This window comes from Prionailurus viverrinus, chromosome X, assembly GCF_022837055.1.
Source record: "Prionailurus viverrinus isolate Anna chromosome X, UM_Priviv_1.0, whole genome shotgun sequence".
Lineage (NCBI taxonomy): Eukaryota > Metazoa > Chordata > Mammalia > Carnivora > Felidae > Prionailurus > Prionailurus viverrinus.
Genome location: NC_062579.1, coordinates 89,835,605 through 89,852,087, shown reverse-complemented (window position 1 = coordinate 89,852,087; position 16,483 = coordinate 89,835,605). Strand labels below are relative to the sequence as shown.

Here is a 16,483-nt window from a genome sequence, read left to right as displayed (position 1 = left end):
AGCGTTAGGCAGTGTCTGTGATGGCTCCCAATGATCCCGGCTTCCAGGTATTCGTGCCCTGATGTAACCTACCATTCGTCGCATGGAGCTCAACCTACTTGACTTGGTTCTAATGACCCGCATCTCACAAGAGTGATGGATGTCACTTTTGAGATTAAGTCACAAAAAGACCGTGACTTTCTTCTTGCCTCTTTTCCTCTCTGATCTCTCACTCTGGGGGAAGCCAGCTGCCATCTTTTTAGTATGGAGAGGCCCTTGAGGCAAGGGACCAACAGCTAAGAAGGATTTGAAGCCTTGCCATTAGCTTGTGAGTGAGCTTAGAATTGGATCCTGCCCAAATCAAGCCTTGAGGTGACTGCGGCCTGCCGGACCCCTTGATCGCAGCCTTGCGAGAGACTTGAGACAGAAGCGTCGGCTAACCACCAGATTTCTGGTGCACGGGAACTGGGAGATAATAAATGTTTGTTATTTTAGGGGGTGATTTGTTGTGCAGCAATAGATGAATAATGTACAGCATCAGAATGTAAGGGCTGTGAAGAGAGGCCCCAAGAATATCCGGTTCCCCACTGTCTCTCTGTAGCACTTAGCATGGAGCATTGTGCAAAGTAGGCTTTCAGTAAATATTAGTTGAATGAATGAATGAATGAATGAATGAATGAAAGGCCAAGAGAATTGTCCTTTTCCCAATTCTGTCACATTTTTGTCATCTGGGCCCCAAAGCAGCTCTAGGCGTAGAATCATAAAATGTCTTCTGGAAAGAGTTGCAATGTGCTTGTGATGCTCCTTTAAACACAAGACCTAAACCGAGTCCAGAGAACCAGGCCAGGAACAAACTGACACTGTGCCACCACTCCCTCTTGCGCCAGAGACCTATTTTCTCCCAAAGTATGCTGGTCTATGGAGATTCAGCTCTGCTTTCCATAAAGGGTACCTTTTTAATTTATTTTTTATTTTTACGTAATCTCTACACCCAACGTGGGGCTTGAACTCACAACCCCGAGGTCAAGAGTCACATGTTCTACTGACTGAGCCAGCCAGGCAGCCCATAGAGGGTAGCTTTAACATTATCACCCTAAATGTGGAGACTGAATTCCCATTTTCATTTCAGAAGAGAGCCTTTGTTTAGCATTTGGGTGTTTTTCTTCTCAGAACAAAGGAAGAGCCCGCTTTAAAGGAGCATTGGTAACTCCGCCAACTACTAGAAAGAAATTGCTTTTAGTGTGAAAATGACATTTTGTTGTTGCCGGTTTTAAAAAAAAAAAAAACAACAACGGATATTAAAAATAGAGGCTGGTTCATGTTACCAGATCTGGCTGCAGATCATCTGGAAAAGACTATTAAAATTTTAAGTGGTCATATTTTCTCCTGTGAAAATGAAGCTCCAATAAAACAACCCAGTGAATTGTTTCTTGACGCTTTTCTTTGGCTCTCTGTGAATAGTGAAAACAACCTGAATAGTTCCAACCCATTTTATTTATTAGCTACATAGATAGTATTGTGGCTTAAACTTGTTCTTAGCTGAAAAAAATTGTACTTCTCTGTTCTAACTTCACACAGAAATATGATTTTTTCCCCCTAGAGATAAATGTTGTGGATATGAGCGTTTCAGGGTGGTTTGCATCAAAATTCAGAACTTAATTCAATAAACTTTTTTTTTCTTAATGTTTATTCACTTTTAAGAGATGGAGAGAGACAGAGCGTGAATGGGGGAGAGAGAGAGGGAGACTCAGAATCCGAAGTAGGCTCCAGGCCCCGAGCCATCAGCACAGAGCCCGATGTGGAGCCCCAACCCACGAGCTGTGAGATCATGACCTGAGTCGGATGCTTAACTGACTGAGCCACCCAGGCACCCCAGTAATCTTTCTTTAATGTTTATTTATTTATGTTGAGAGACGCAGAGAGAGCACAAGTAGGGGAGGGGCAGAGAGAGGGAGAGAGAATGTCAAGCAGGTCCCCCTGGCTGTCAGTGCATAGCTCAGTCCCACACACTGTGAGATCATGAGCTGAGCTGAAATCAAGAGTCGAATGTTCAACTGACCGAGCCACCCAGGCGCCCCAAGTCAATAAAGTTTTATAGAGTCTACTATGTGCACATATTTCCTGTCCTCAAGGGGTTTATAATCTAAGAGTTAGAAGAAATATGATGATAATGGCATCTTTTACTGAGTGGTCAGCAGTGCCCAACACCCGTTCCCCAGATGACTTCCTTTCGTCTCCCCTGGAACCTATTTAGCAGCAGTATTATTATCTTAATTTGATCTTATTTGTAAAGTTTATTTTTTTTTAAGTTTATTTATTTATTTTGAGAGAGACAGAGTGTGAGTTGCGGAGGGGCAGAGAGAGAGGGAGAGAGAGAATCCCAAGCAGGCTCCGCGCTGCCAGTGCAGAACCCGATGTGGGGCTCGAACCCACAAAACTGCGAGATCATGACCTGAGCCGAAACCAAGAGTCGGACGCCTAACCGACTGAGCCACCCAGGCGCCCCTAAAGTTTATTTATTTTTTTAGTAATCTCTACACCCAGCGTGGGCCTCGAACTCACGACACTCCGAGCTCAAGAGTCACATGCTCCACCGACTGAGCCAGCCAGGTGCCCCATCTTAATTCTACAGATAAAGTAAAGTGAGTCCTACAGAGGCCAAATAATTCTGGGGATAAAGCCCAGGTCTGTCTGCTGGCATTCTTAACTGACAAAGAACTATAACACACAGTTTATTAAGGTGACTCTGGTATGAAAACCTGCTGGGTAGCCTCCAAGAAACCGAAGCCTGTGGGTCCCTTGCGGTGGGAGAATAGAAAGTTGGGTTGCAGAACTGACACTCAAAGGCATTGATGGAAGGGCATCGCCAGGTGTGGAGCCCGAGGCTGAGTTTTCCTCATGGGTGGAAACTTTACCTGGCCTGCATACGGCGAGGACTGACAGATTGAAAGCTCTCTTTTGATGCTGTGGGAGATAGTGAATGATTGTTTTAAGTCCCTAGTGATTTAGCTGACTGATCCCACTAACAAGACAAGACAGAATGTGGTAAGTGGCATAAGAGAGATTTATCTAAAATGCCATTGGGTTTCAGATTAAAAAAAAAAAAAATAATGAAAGCTTGTAGTTCCAGAACGCTTCCCCTGTGCCAAGCACTATGCTAAGTGCCTTACGTGCATCATCTCACTCCGCCCTCACCACGCTTACCTTGTTGAAGGGGGAACTTTTCTCAGGCCCGTGGATAACTCTGACTTCAGCCTCTTGTCTAAGGCCACACAGCTAGTGAGCAGTGGAGCTAGATTCAAATCTAGATCTGTCTGGTTGACCTCAGAGTTTCTAGCGGGTGACTTAGGACAGTCTTTATGAAGTAGGTGGCATTTGCAATGGACCCTAAAGGGTGGGTAGCTAGCCACAGGCAGAGGTCATTCTAAGCAAGAGCGCAGAGCCTGAGCAAAGGCTTGTACGAGGTAGGGGGTGAAGTCAAGGGCAGGAACAGCAAGGAGTGTAGTTTGCCTGGAGCTTCTGGTATTCAAAGAGCTAGGGGGGAAGAGAAGACTGAAGAGAGCTGTTAGATCCACATTTGGGTGGTCTCTGAATTCCAGACTGAAGAATTTGTACTATATGTTTGCTAGCGTTGCTAGAACAAACTGGACGGCTTGAACAGAAATGTATTGTCTCACGGTCCTGGAGGCCAGGAGTCCAAGATCAAGGTGTTGGCAGAGCCCTTTCCTTCTGAGGGCTGTGGAAGAAGGATGTGTACCAGTTCTGTCTCCTTGGCTTGTAGATCTTCTCCTACCCCGGTCTTTACATTGTCTTCCCTCTGTGTTTGTGTCCAAACTTCCTTTTCTTATAGGGTCACCAGTCAGTTTGGATTAGGACCCACCCTAAAGACCTAATTTTAATTCGATTACTTCTATAAAGACCCTCTCTCCAAATAAGGTCCCATTCTGAGGTACCAAGAGTTAGGACTTTGACATACACATTTTCGGGGGATCACACAATGCAAACTATAACGCTAGCCAGGAGATGGTTGTTTAACGTCAGATGTTCAAATCAGGTGCATAAAATCATGCAATGTAAATCACACGAAATAAAAAGGGTAATAAATCTCATAGGCTTTGGTATAATGACAAGCAAAAGAAAACCTTTCTATTTAAAACAAGAACTGACTGCAGAGATTTTTTGCATCAAGAAAAGAGGCATTATTCATGTCCAGGGAGATGAATCTGTGTTTAGAAAAATGTCTTGGGGTGCCTGGCTGGCTCAGTCGGTGGAGCACGCGACTCCTGATCTCAGGGTTGTGAGTTCGACTTTTGATCTTGGGGCTGTGAGTTCAAGCCCCACGCTGGGTGTAGAGATTACTGAAAAATAAAATATTAAAATATTTAACAAAGAAAAAAAAGGAAAATGTCTCCTTAATGGCCTATTCGAGTTTCAGTGGCATTGTTAGAAAGGGGAGAATGAAACAAAGAATTGAATTTCTCATTATACTAAAGGTTGACTTTGAAGAAATGGGGTCGGGTGGAGATGATGTAAGAAGAAAGGAAGGTGAGAATAATGAGTGGGGGAAGAGAAAGGAGAAGTAAAACATGACCGGCAACTCGAGGATAATTCGGGATAGCAGCAGTGGTTGGGGGTGTATACTATTCCATTTAAAATTGTTTATTATAGGGGCGCCTGGGTGGCGCAGTCGGTTAAGCGTCCGACTTCAGCCAGGTCACGATCTCGCGGTCCGTGAGTTCGAGCCCCGCGTCAGGCTCTGGGCTGATGGCTCGGAGCCTGGAGCCTGTTTTCGATTCTGTGTCTCCCTCTCTCTCTGCCCCTCCCCCGTTCATGCTCTGTCTCTCTCTGTCCCAAAAATAAATAAATGTTGAAAAAAAAATTGTTTATTATATTGCGAGGCATGTGATACCTTCCTTTCAAAAGGCTTCTGTGCGCAATATCCTCTTGCTAGTGGCGTGTCAGGGGATTAGTGGAAAAGGAGCTGCATTTTATGGCTAGGTAGGTCCATACGGGGTAGAGAAGAGAATGACTACAGAAAGCAAGATATTTCTGAGATCATGAGCTTAGTGGAAAGAAGAAATTGAAGGCTTAGAGTTCTGGAATTAGATCAAGTAGGGATCACTACTTATTAGTGGTGTGGCCTTTAGGAAATCAACTAACCTCCTAAGCCTCAATGTCCTCATCTTGAAAGTGGGGACAAAAACCAGAAGCTAGCTCATAAAGCTGCTGTGTGTAATAACTAAATGACAAAATGGTTGTAAAATGTTTGGAGCCACCGCAGACGCATAATTACGTGCATGATAAATATTAGCTGTGGGGGACTACCAGCAGTTTGTGGCATGGGGACTCAAAACACTTTTTTTCTAACTATTGAAAGGAATGGGGAGGCCAGAAGGAGGGGGGTCTTGGGAACACCCAGGCTGGAAACATCTGGGTTGCTCTGGGGAGTAAGGCTAGGTCTGTAGGAGTGGAGGACCCGTAGGAAGAATGAAATTAACACAGTTCCTGGAAGACAACCCAGGACAAAATGGCTCTTGAAATTAATTCAGTCAATAACGATCACTCCTCTTCTCACTGTTGCTCTTTCTTTCTGTCTCATAGTTTGGCTCTGTTTTCAGCAATTGTGCTCCTGAATGAGTGCCTACATCCATTCCATTTTTATGTTTTATAATGATGAATTCTAAGCATGCAGAGAAGCATGGAGGAAAAACATCATGAACATCTATATGCCCACCACCCAATTCTATCAAATCTTAACTTTTTGCCAGATTTTCTTCACTTCTTTTTATTTACTTATAGTTTAGGAGGAAAAAAAAAAAAGAGGGCGCCTGGGTGGCTCAGTCGGTTCAGCACCTGACTTCGGCTCAGGTCCTGATCTCACGGTCCCTGAGTTCCGGCCCTGGCGTCGGGCTCTGTGCTGACAGCTCAGAGCCCGGAGCCTGCTTCGGATTCTGTGTCTTCCTCCCTCTCTGCCCCTCCCCCGCTGGCACTCTGTCTCTCTCTCAGAAACAAATAAACATAAAAAAAAAAAAAATAGAAATGAGGATGTGCCATATTAAAAAAAAAAGAAAAGAAAAGTGAAAGCAAACCATTATAGATACAGTTGAAACTCCCTGGATATTTCTCCTTCCTTTCTTCCGGTCTGTGAATGCCTCTCTCCGGGATACAATTTTATGGAATACAATGTGAATTATGTCCCTTGGAGGTAGGCAATAGCAGTACCGAATCCAGAATTAGATGTTTATCATTCTTATGTATGCTTTAGTACTTTTAACACCTAGGACCGTATCCATAAACAATATTCTTTTACAGGTTTAAACCTTACTTATGGGACTGCCCTGTATTTAACCTTCTGCAACTTGCTTCTTTAAAAGCCACCACTCGATTATTGAATTCATCATGCCAATACATGGAGCTTCATTCATTAATTTCACTAGTTTAAAATGAAATTCCGTTGTACGAAAATGCCCCAGTTTGTCTTTTCTCTGGTTGATGGACGTTTAGGTTTTTTGCTACAATTTTTTGTTGTTGCTATTGCTGCAATGAGCATTCTTGTACATCGTGCAGAGCACAAGAGTTTCTCTAGGGAATATACAGGAGTGGAATTGTGTGCCCTCAACTCTGTCAGATATTGACAAATTGCTCTCCAAAGTAATTGTACTTGTTTAAAATAATTGTACTGGAGGGGTGTCTGGGTGGCTCAGTCGGTTGAGCGTTCAACTTCGGCTCAGGTCATGATCTCACAGTTCGTGGGTTCGAGCCCCACGTCGGGCTCTGTGCTGACAGCTCAGAGCCTGGAGCCTGCTTCGGATTCTGTGTCTCCCTCTCTCTCTGTCCTTAACCCACTTGCATTCTGTCTCTACCTCTCTCAAAAATAAATAAACATTGAAAAAATACTTTAAATAATTGTACTGGTGTACTTAATCCGCCAGCGGTGTGTGAGTTAATACCATTTCACACCCTCATCAACAATTGGTATTGTCAGATTTTACATTTGCCACTCTAATAACTAGGAGATATCTTATTCTATTAATTTAGTTATTCTGTGTTTTTAATGTTTTAAATATAATATTGTTGACGAGGTTAAGTATACCTTCATAAATTTATTGACCATTTGGGTTTTCTCCTCTGTGAATTACCTATTCAAGTCCTTTAAGGATTAAATGAAGTAATATGAGTAAAACAATTGGAACGGTGCCCAATACAAAGCACACAATTCAAATACAAAAAATGGGGTACTGGGGTTTCAGTCGGTCAAGCGTCTGACTCTTGATTTTGGTCAGGTCACAATCTCACTGTCGTGAGATCCAGCCCTTTGTCCGGCTCCAAGCTGAGCGTGGAGCCCTCTTGGGACTCTCTCTCTCCCCCTCTCTCTGCCCCACTCCAGCTCCCGCTGTCTCTCTCTCTCTCTCTCAAAACAAACATTAAAAAAACCAACAAAGCACACAATCACGTTAGCTATCATTATTTTCCTGTTTTCCTATTTGATTGCTATTGATTGATAGTTACTACCTATTTTTATATAAATCCTTTGTTATGTGAGTTGCAAAAATTTTGTCTGTAGCTTGTATTTTCATTTTTTATAGTGTTTTATACATTTTAGATTTTAATGAGTCAAATTTATCATTTTCCTATATGTTTTTTGTAAGTTTTATGTCCTGTTAAAGAAATCTCTACCCAGATTTCATAAAGACAGTCTCTCCTCTTTTCTTTTTTCTTTTTTTTTTTTTTTTATAAAGTTTATTTATTTATTTTGAGAGAGAGAGAGAGCAGGGGAGGGGCAGAGAAAGAGGGAGAGAGAGAGAGGATCCCAAGCAGGCTCCTCATCAGCAGTTCTCAGCCTGATGTGAGGCTCAAACTCAGAAACAGTGAGATCATGACCTAAGCTGAAATCAAGACTCAGGTGCTTAATCGACTGAGCTGCTCAGGTGCCCCTGCTCTCTTTTCTTATACAATTTTTAGGTTTCATTTTTACATTTAGATTAAAAAAATTTTTTTTCCTAAGATTTATTTATTTTTGAGAGAGACACAGAGCATGAGCTGGGGAGGGACAGAGAGAGAGGGAGACACAGAATCTGAAGCAGGCTCCAGGCTCTGAGCTGTTGGCACAGAGACCAATGTGGGGCTCGAACCCACAAGCCATGAGATCGTGACCTAAGCTGAAGTCAGATGCCTAACCGACTGAGCCATCCAGGCGTCCCTACATTTAGATTTTTAAATGTACCTGGAATTTATTTTTGTGTGTGGCATGAGGTAGGAATTGAAGTGGCTTTTTAAATTTTTAAATTTAAATTTTTTTAATTTTATTTATTTTTGAGAGAGAGAGAGAGAGAGAAAGAGAGAGAGAGAGAGACAGAGCACAAAAGGGGCAGAGAGAGAGGAAGACAGAACCCAAAGCAGGCTCCAGGCTCTGAGCTGTCAGCACAGAACCCGACGCAGGGCTCAAACCCACGAACTGTGAGATCGTGACCTAAGCTGAAGTCGGTCACTTAACTGACTGAGCCACCCAGGTGCCCCTTTAACTTTTTTATTTGAGAGAGAGAGAGAGAGAGAGAGAGAGAGCACGTGTGCCAATGGGGGAGAGGGGCAGAGGGAGAGAAAGAATCTCAGGCAGGCTGCATGCTCAGTGTGGAGTCCTACTCGGAGCTCGATCCCGCACCCTGGTATCATGTCCTGAGCTGAAACCAAGAGTCAGATGCTCAACTAACCAAGCCACCCAGGCGCCTTGAAGTGTTTTTGTTGGTTGGTTGGTTGGTTTGTTCCCGGTAGATAACTGGCCACATTTGCTGAATAGGCCATCCTTTCCCCATCGATATGTAATGTCACTTCTGTTGTGGAGGTCTGTTTTGTAGTTTCTATATTTGTTTTTTATTTTATTTTATTTTATTTTATTTTATTTTATTTTATTTATTATTTTTATTTATTTTATTTTATTGTTTATTTGGTTTTTTTTCTATTTGTTTTGTAGTTTTTCTATTTGGTCATTTTGGGCTATTTGTCCCTGCACCATTACCATACTGTCACGACAACTCTAGTTCTGTAGTAAAATCTGTCAACAAGGTTCTTCTGTGTTGCATTTCTTCACACATTTTCTCCCTCATCTTGGCTCTTTGTTCTTCCGTATGAATTTTAGAATCAACTTATAAAATCCCACAAAAATCTTTTTATTCAAAGTTTTCTTTATTTAAGTCATCTCTACACCCAGCGTGGGGCTCGAACTCACAACCCCGAGATCGAGTCATATGCTCTTATGGCTGAGCCAGCCAGGAGCCCCCAGACTCTTTTTTGATTGCAGTGTTGTTGACATACAGTATTATATTAGTTCTAGGTGTCCAACATAGTGATCTGATATTTATGTACATAATGATGTGATTGCTGTGATAAATGTAGTTACCCTCTGTGACCATGCAAAATGTTTACAACATTGTCGATTGTATCTCTGTGCAGTGCATTACATCCCTGTGACTTATTTATTTTATAAATGGAAGATTGTACCTCTTAATCTCCTAAACCTATTTCATGCACTTCTGCACCCCATCCCCTCTGGCAACCTCCACTTTGTTCTCTGTATTTATGAGTCTGTTTCTGCTTTTTTGTTCTTTAGGTTCTACGTGTGGTATTTGTCTTTCTGTGTCTAACTTGTTTCACTTACCATAATACTCTCTGGGACTATCCATGTTGTTGCAAATGGCACGATTTCTTGATTTTTTTATGGCTGAGTAATATTCCATTCTGTATACATACCACATCTTATTTATCCATTCATCTATTGAACTGCTGTTCTTGTTTCCTTTAGGTAAATACCCAGCAGTGGAATTATTGAATTGTATGGTATTTCTATTTTTAATTGTTTTCGGGACCCTCCATACTGTTTTCCACAGTGGCTGCACCAAATTACGTTCCCACTAACAGCGCACGAGGCTTCCCTTTTTTTGCCACATCCTTTCCGGTATTTGTTATTACCTATCTTTTTGATACTAACCATTCTGACTAGTGTAAAGTGATATCTCATTGTGGTTTTGATTTGCATTTCCTTGATGTAATGTTGAGCATCTTTTCAAAAAATGCCCATTCAGATCCTCGGTTCATTTTTTAAATGCATTATTTGTTTCTTTGGCGTTGGGTTGTATGAGTTCTTTATAAATTTTGGATATTAACCCCTTATCAGATGTATCATTTGCAAATATCTTGTCCCATTCAGCAGGTTGCCTTTTCTTAATTTTTTTAAATTTTATTTTTTATTTTTAAAAATTTACATCCAAATTAGTCAGCACATAGTGCAACAATGATTTCAGGAGTAGATTCCCTTAGTGCCCCTTCCCCATTTAGCCCATCCCCCTCCTACACCCCCTCCAGTAACCCTCAGTTTGTTCTCCGTATTTATGAGTCTCTTCTGTTTTGTCCCCCTCCCTGTTTTCATATTATATTTGTTTCCCTTGCCTTATGTTCATCTGTTTTGTCTCTTAAAGTCCTCATATGAGTGAAGTCATAGGATTTTTGTCTTTCTCTGACTAATTTCACTTAGCATAATAATACCCTCCAGCTCTATCCACGTCGTTGTAAATGGCAAGATTTCATTCTTTTTGATTGCCGAGTAATACTCCATTGTATATATATACCACATCTTCTTTATCCATTCATCCATCGATGGACATCTGGGTTCTTTCCATACTTTGCCTATTGTTGATAGTGCTGCTATAAACATGGGGGTGCATGTGTCCCTTCGAAACAGCACACCTGTATCCCGTGGATAAATGCCCAGTAGTGCAATTGCTGGGTCGTAGGGTAGTTCTATTTTTAGTTTTTTGAGGAACCTCCGTACTGTTTTTCAGAGTGGCTGCACCAGCTTGCATTCCATTAATTTTTTTTAATGTTTATTTTTGAGACAGAGAGAGAGAGAGAGAGAGAGAGAATGCGTGAGCGAGTAGAGGAAGGGCAGAGAGAGAGAGAGAGGGAGAGAAAGAGTCCGAAGTAGGCTCTAGGCTCTGAGCTGCCAGCACGGAGCCCAATGTGGGGCTTGAACTCACAAACCATGAGATCATGACCTGAGCCGAAGTCAGATGCTTAGCCGACTGAGTCACCCAGGCGTCCCATCGGGTTGCCTTTTCATTTTGTTGATGGTTTCCTCTGCTGTGCAAAAGCTTTTAGTTTGATTTAGTCCCAATAGTTTAATTTTGCTTTTGTTTCCCTTGCTTGAGGAGACCTATCCAGAAAGACGTTACTAAAGCCAATGTCTAAGAGATAATTGCCTATGATTATATTTAGGGGCTTTATGGTTTCAGGGCTCACATTTAGGTCTTTTTAAATTGTTTTTTAAAGTTTATATATGTATGTATGTGATCTCTTACATTTTTTAAAAATGTTTATTTAGTTTTGAGAGAGAGAGGGAGACAGAGGCAGAGAGAGGGAGACAGAGGATCTGAAGCAGACTCTGTGCTGAGAGCAGAGAGCCCGACGCGGGGCTCAAACTTACGAAACACGAGGGCATGACCTGAGCCGAAGTCTGGCACTTAACTGACTGAGCCACCCAGGTGCCCCTGTATGTATGTAATCTCTACACCCAATGTGGGGCTTGATCTCAGGACCCCAAGATCAAGAATTGCATGCTCTCCTTACTGAGCCAGCCAGGTGCCCCACATTTAGGTCTTTAATCCATTTTGAGTTTATTTTTGTGTTGGGATAAGAAAATGGTCCAGTGGTTTCATTCTTTTGCATGTTGCTGTCCAGTTTAACCCAACACCATTTATTAAAGAGACTGTCTTTCCCCCATTTTATATTCCTGCCTCCATTGTCACAGATTAATTGATCATATAAGCACATGGTTACTTTTGGAATCTCGATTCTGTTTCATTGAGCTATGTGTCTATCTCGTGCCAGTGCCATAGTGTTTTGATTACTATAGCTTTGTAGTATAGCTTGATGTCTCGCATTGTGATCCCTCCAGGTTTATTTTTCTTTCTCAAGATTGCTTTGGCTATTAGGAGACTTTTGTGGTTCCATACAAATTTTAGGGTTATGTGTTCTAGTTCTGTGAAGAATACAGTTGGTATTTTGACAGGTTTTGCCTTGAATCTGTAGATTGCTTTGGGTAGTATGGACATTTTAACAATATTTTTCCAATCCATGAGCATGGTATATGTTTCCCTTTGCTTGTGTCATCTTGCTCTTTAACCAGTGTCTTATAGTTTTAAGAATGCAGTTTTAAGAATTCCTTGGTTAAATTTATTCCTAAGTATTTTATTCCTTTTTTAAAATTTTTTAAATTTTTATTTATTATTGAGAGACAGAGAGAGACAGAGCATGAGCATGGGAGGGGCAGAGAGAGGGGGAAACACAGACTCTGAAGCAGGCTCCAGGCTCTGAGCTGTCAGCACAGACCCTGACGTGGGGCTCAAACTCACGAGCTGTGAGATCACGACCTGAGCTGAAGTCAGCCGCCCGACCGACTGAGCCACCCAGGCGCCCCAAACACTATGCTGCTTTAAATTGCAGCTTCACTCCACGAGGCTCAAAGCTCAGTAGACCCCTGATTTAACCATTACTGCGTTGTATGGAACATATATTATCAAATCAGAGTGTCCTAGAAATCTGAATATGAATGAGTCTTGGCTGAATACCCTTATTTGGCTTATTTGAAAGGCCTTATAAAATGCGTTGGTGTTCTTGGACCCAATGTAAGTTGTAATGAGTCTAAGAATCTAAAGAGTCATTACCATAGAGCTCCAGAATAAAATAAATCTTTCTGTTGTTGTTGTTGTTATTACTACATTTTGCCTCTAACTTTGATGTGATGCTTTTCAAGTGGAACAGAGACTATTGATGGGATGCAAGCAAATGGAGACTATCATGTTTCAACATCTAAAAATTTCCCAGCTGCTAGTGATTCACATTTATGTCCTAAATAATTCCATATATTGCTTGGAGATTTAGAAGGTTTGGGGGTGGGTGGGGTTGTTTCCCCTGGAGAGATGCTCAGTTTGTATAATAACAGTGTTGGTCTCTGGAATTTTTAGGGGGTTGGCGGGTGTTGTGACTTTCTCTATGGTAGTCAGATTTTGGACATTAGCTGCCTGAAGCAATACTTTTCTTGGCCTTTCTTTTAGAACACAGAAGGGGAATCATTATTTTCTGTTATTTGGAAGTAGATGAAGGAATGATATTTTAAGTCATTTGGGAGGATGCTTAGGGTAAGAATATGTAAACCCTCTTTAGGAGAAGACCTCGACAAAGTAATTTCAGGTTAGCTTGCATAACCCAGAATCTAAAATGTTATAGTTGTCTGCACAGCTAACCCTCAGATTTACAGAGATCTATTCCCATACTTTTTTAAGTTACATGTTTGGAATTTGGCCTTTGGTTTCCTGCAGAAATAAGGCTATATTTGATTAGGGTTCAAGGTGGGCCTACAAAAACGCCACTTCACCCACAGCGTGACTGAAATATCGTTACGACTGTGATTTTAAACTTTATTTCTTTTAAGCTTTGTAAGGTACATTTAAACATACAAAATCCCTTCAAAAGATACCCAACACTCAGGATCCTAACCAGCCTGGCCCGTATTTGGGAACTCAGCTGGCATGTTGTCCATTGCTTAATCCCCCTCAAAAGCGCTGCTAGAAATTGGCAAGGAAGCCACCGGAAGGAATGATGTTTCCTGTACCTCAAGGTCCAATAACACTCTGGATGCCTCTGTTTCTACTTTTCTACGTCTCAGGGATCAAGCAGCACCTCCCACCAAGAAGAAGGGAAAGAATGAGGTGGATCGTGGTAGCAGGAGTGCGTAGCATATCTGACGTCAGCTAGCCGCCCAAAGAGCCAGATGGAGCCCTAGCTGGCAGCAACGGGGAGCAGGGAAGCTGGCTTCTTTCAATCAGTCATGCTGTGGAGTGCAGTGAGGACACCTCTCCCAAAGCTGCCGGAGCTGCAAGCCTGCCCCAGCAAGATGAGAGGGAAGTCGGGAAGGCCAGGTAAGTTCATTGAAATAGCAATCGGCTGGCGAAATCCAGACTGGGAAACTATTAGTCAAATAGCCTGGGGGTTTCAACAGGTAATTCTAAGGAGAAGAGGAATGCAGGGGGAACTGAAGATTAAAAGAGACGTGAAAGAGGGGCGCCTGGATGGCCCAGTCGGTTAAGCGTCTGGCTCTTGATGTTGGCTCGGGTCATGATCTCACGGTCCGTGTGAGATCGATCCCGGTGTCGGACTCTTCGATGACAGTGTGGAGGCTGCTTGGGATTCTCTCTCTCTCTCTCTCTCTCTCCCCCTCTCTCTCTCAAAATGAATAAATAAACATTAAAAAAAAAGAGACGTGGAAGACATATGTAATTTTTTAAATGGGCAAGACTAAGATAGGGTGTCTGGGGATGCACATACAGGTGGGAAAACTTATTTAAGAAAAGCAAGCAAGTGATGACTATAAAAGTCTAGACTATAGTTATGTATGAGTAAAGGAGGGGCTTGTGATCTGGCCGCTGCACACATGGAAGGGGTTCCCGGGGTGACTGCAAAGATCTATTTCTTGACCTGATGATGGTTACGAGAGTGTTGCTTTATGTGGATTCATTAAGCCGTGCGTCTGTGTGGTGTTCTTTATCTGTTTTACTTTATAATAAAAAGCATTAAAAAATAGAAGAAGGTCATATCCATGGAATCAAAGCACTGAGCCGACACCTGGGGACTGACCTGGTTGTAGAAGCTTTTAAAAAGCGTTCCCATGAGAGCAGGGGTCGAGTGGAGCAGAGAAGGAAGAGATGGCTGGGGTGGGCCAGCAGTGACAAACAAGGGGAGGACTCAAGGCTTGGAGAGAATGGGGGCACTTGCTAAGTAATTTGCAGGCTGCATCTACTGTTCCTTATTTAGGGAACCGAGATTGAGGGTGCTTGTAATGGTGCTGCCCCAGAAACAAGTGTTTCACATGTTTTTGTTCCATTTCAAAACAAGGATAATGTCACCAACCTGCCCCAGGATGTTATGAATTAGCAAAAATACATGGTCTGATATTTAGTCTAAATTTTAGCAGTATGGGTCAAATTAACACAAGATTTCTAGGTCAAGAAACACCTAATAAGATGGCAAGAAGTTAAAAACAGGCAGCCTGGAGGGCACCAGGGGGCTCAGTCAGTTAAGCATCTGACTCTTGATTTCGCCTCAGGTCATGATCTTTCAGGTTCATGAGTTCGAGCCCTGCGTTGGGCTCCATAACTGAGGGTGTAGCCTGCTTGGGATTTTCTCTGTCCCTCTCTCTGCCCCTCTCCTGCTTGAGCACATATGCTCTCTCTCTCAAATAAATAAACATTAAAAAAGAAAGAAAGAAAGAAAGAAAGAAAGAAAGAAAGAAAGAAAGAAAGAAAGCCAGCCTGGGAGCAGGCAAGAAACAGGGTGCAAGTAGGTACTTAGCAATATGGAGTGAGGACCCAGCAGGTGCATTGGAATTCGAGGTCAGGACCCTAATCTTTAGGAATATTTTAAGAATCAAGCAGAGCCCCTGTTTCAGAGCAGCTCTGGCAATGGGTACGTTAGTCAGATAGAAAAGTAGTCACAGGGCCTAAAGCAGTCAACCAATAATTGAATGTGAGGTATGAGTCACACACAATGTTGTATCAGGATCAGTGGCCAGGTTGACTGTATGCAGTCATGTGAGTTATGGAACTCGGGCTCCTCAGTTTCCCCTTAATGGATAAACAGGAGCTGTTCTAGAGCTGTGGGCTGCCTGAATCTACAGGAGTGGGTTTGGGACAGTCACGTGGCTTCAGCTGTGAGAATTGCTTTGCTCTTTCACTCCTTGATAAATCAAACACTTTTCATAACCAGTTTTTTTTTTTTTTGGTAGAGATTTGATGAGATTTGGGTTCACTTTTTAAGTTAAGAATCCCTCATGGGTGGTGTCCTTTTTTTTGTTTTGTTTTTTGAGAGAGAGAGAGAAAGAGAGAGAGAGAGAATCTTAAGCAGCCTAGTGTGGAGCCCAACTTGGGGCTCCATCTCACAACATGAGATCATGACCTGAGCCCTAATCGAGAGTCGGACACTCAACCGACTGAGCCAAGCAGGTGCCCCAAGGTGTTCTTGATCCTTCATTGCATCTTTCCATCAGGAGGCCTATAATGTCTGGTGTCTTACTTTTTATGATATTAAGATTGATGAGGGGCACCTGGGTGGCTCAGTCGGTTGAGCGTCCAGCTTTGGCTCAGGTCATGATCTCACACTTCATGAGTTCGAGCCCCGCGTCATGCTCTATGCTGACAGCTCAGAGCTTGGAGCCTACTTCGGATTCTGTGTCTCCCTCTCGGTCTGCCCCTCTCCTGCTCACACTCTGTCTCTCTCTCTCATTAATAAATAAACATTAAAAAAAAAAGATTGATGAGTGGGATTCAGATGGTGTCAGGCTGAATTTTGCATTCTAGCATCCTATTATCCTTTAAGCTGATGATTTTAGCAGTCACTGATGATCACTGCCTAGGTCCACTCTGTCATTAGAAGGAGGAGACTTGATTTTCCAATGCCATCA

General features: G+C 42.5%; 1 protein-coding gene across 1 annotated transcript in view; it reads left to right on the top strand.

The window, feature by feature from the left end:
• The window catches only part of KLHL13 (kelch like family member 13), a 427,026-nt gene that overhangs the window by 129,805 nt on the left and 280,738 nt on the right, over positions 1-16,483 (top strand). Inside the window, exon 3 of the mRNA XM_047844695.1 lies at positions 13,694-13,946. The gene's annotated coding sequence lies outside the window, so the exon portion shown is untranslated. The remainder of the gene's footprint in view (positions 1-13,693; positions 13,947-16,483) is intronic.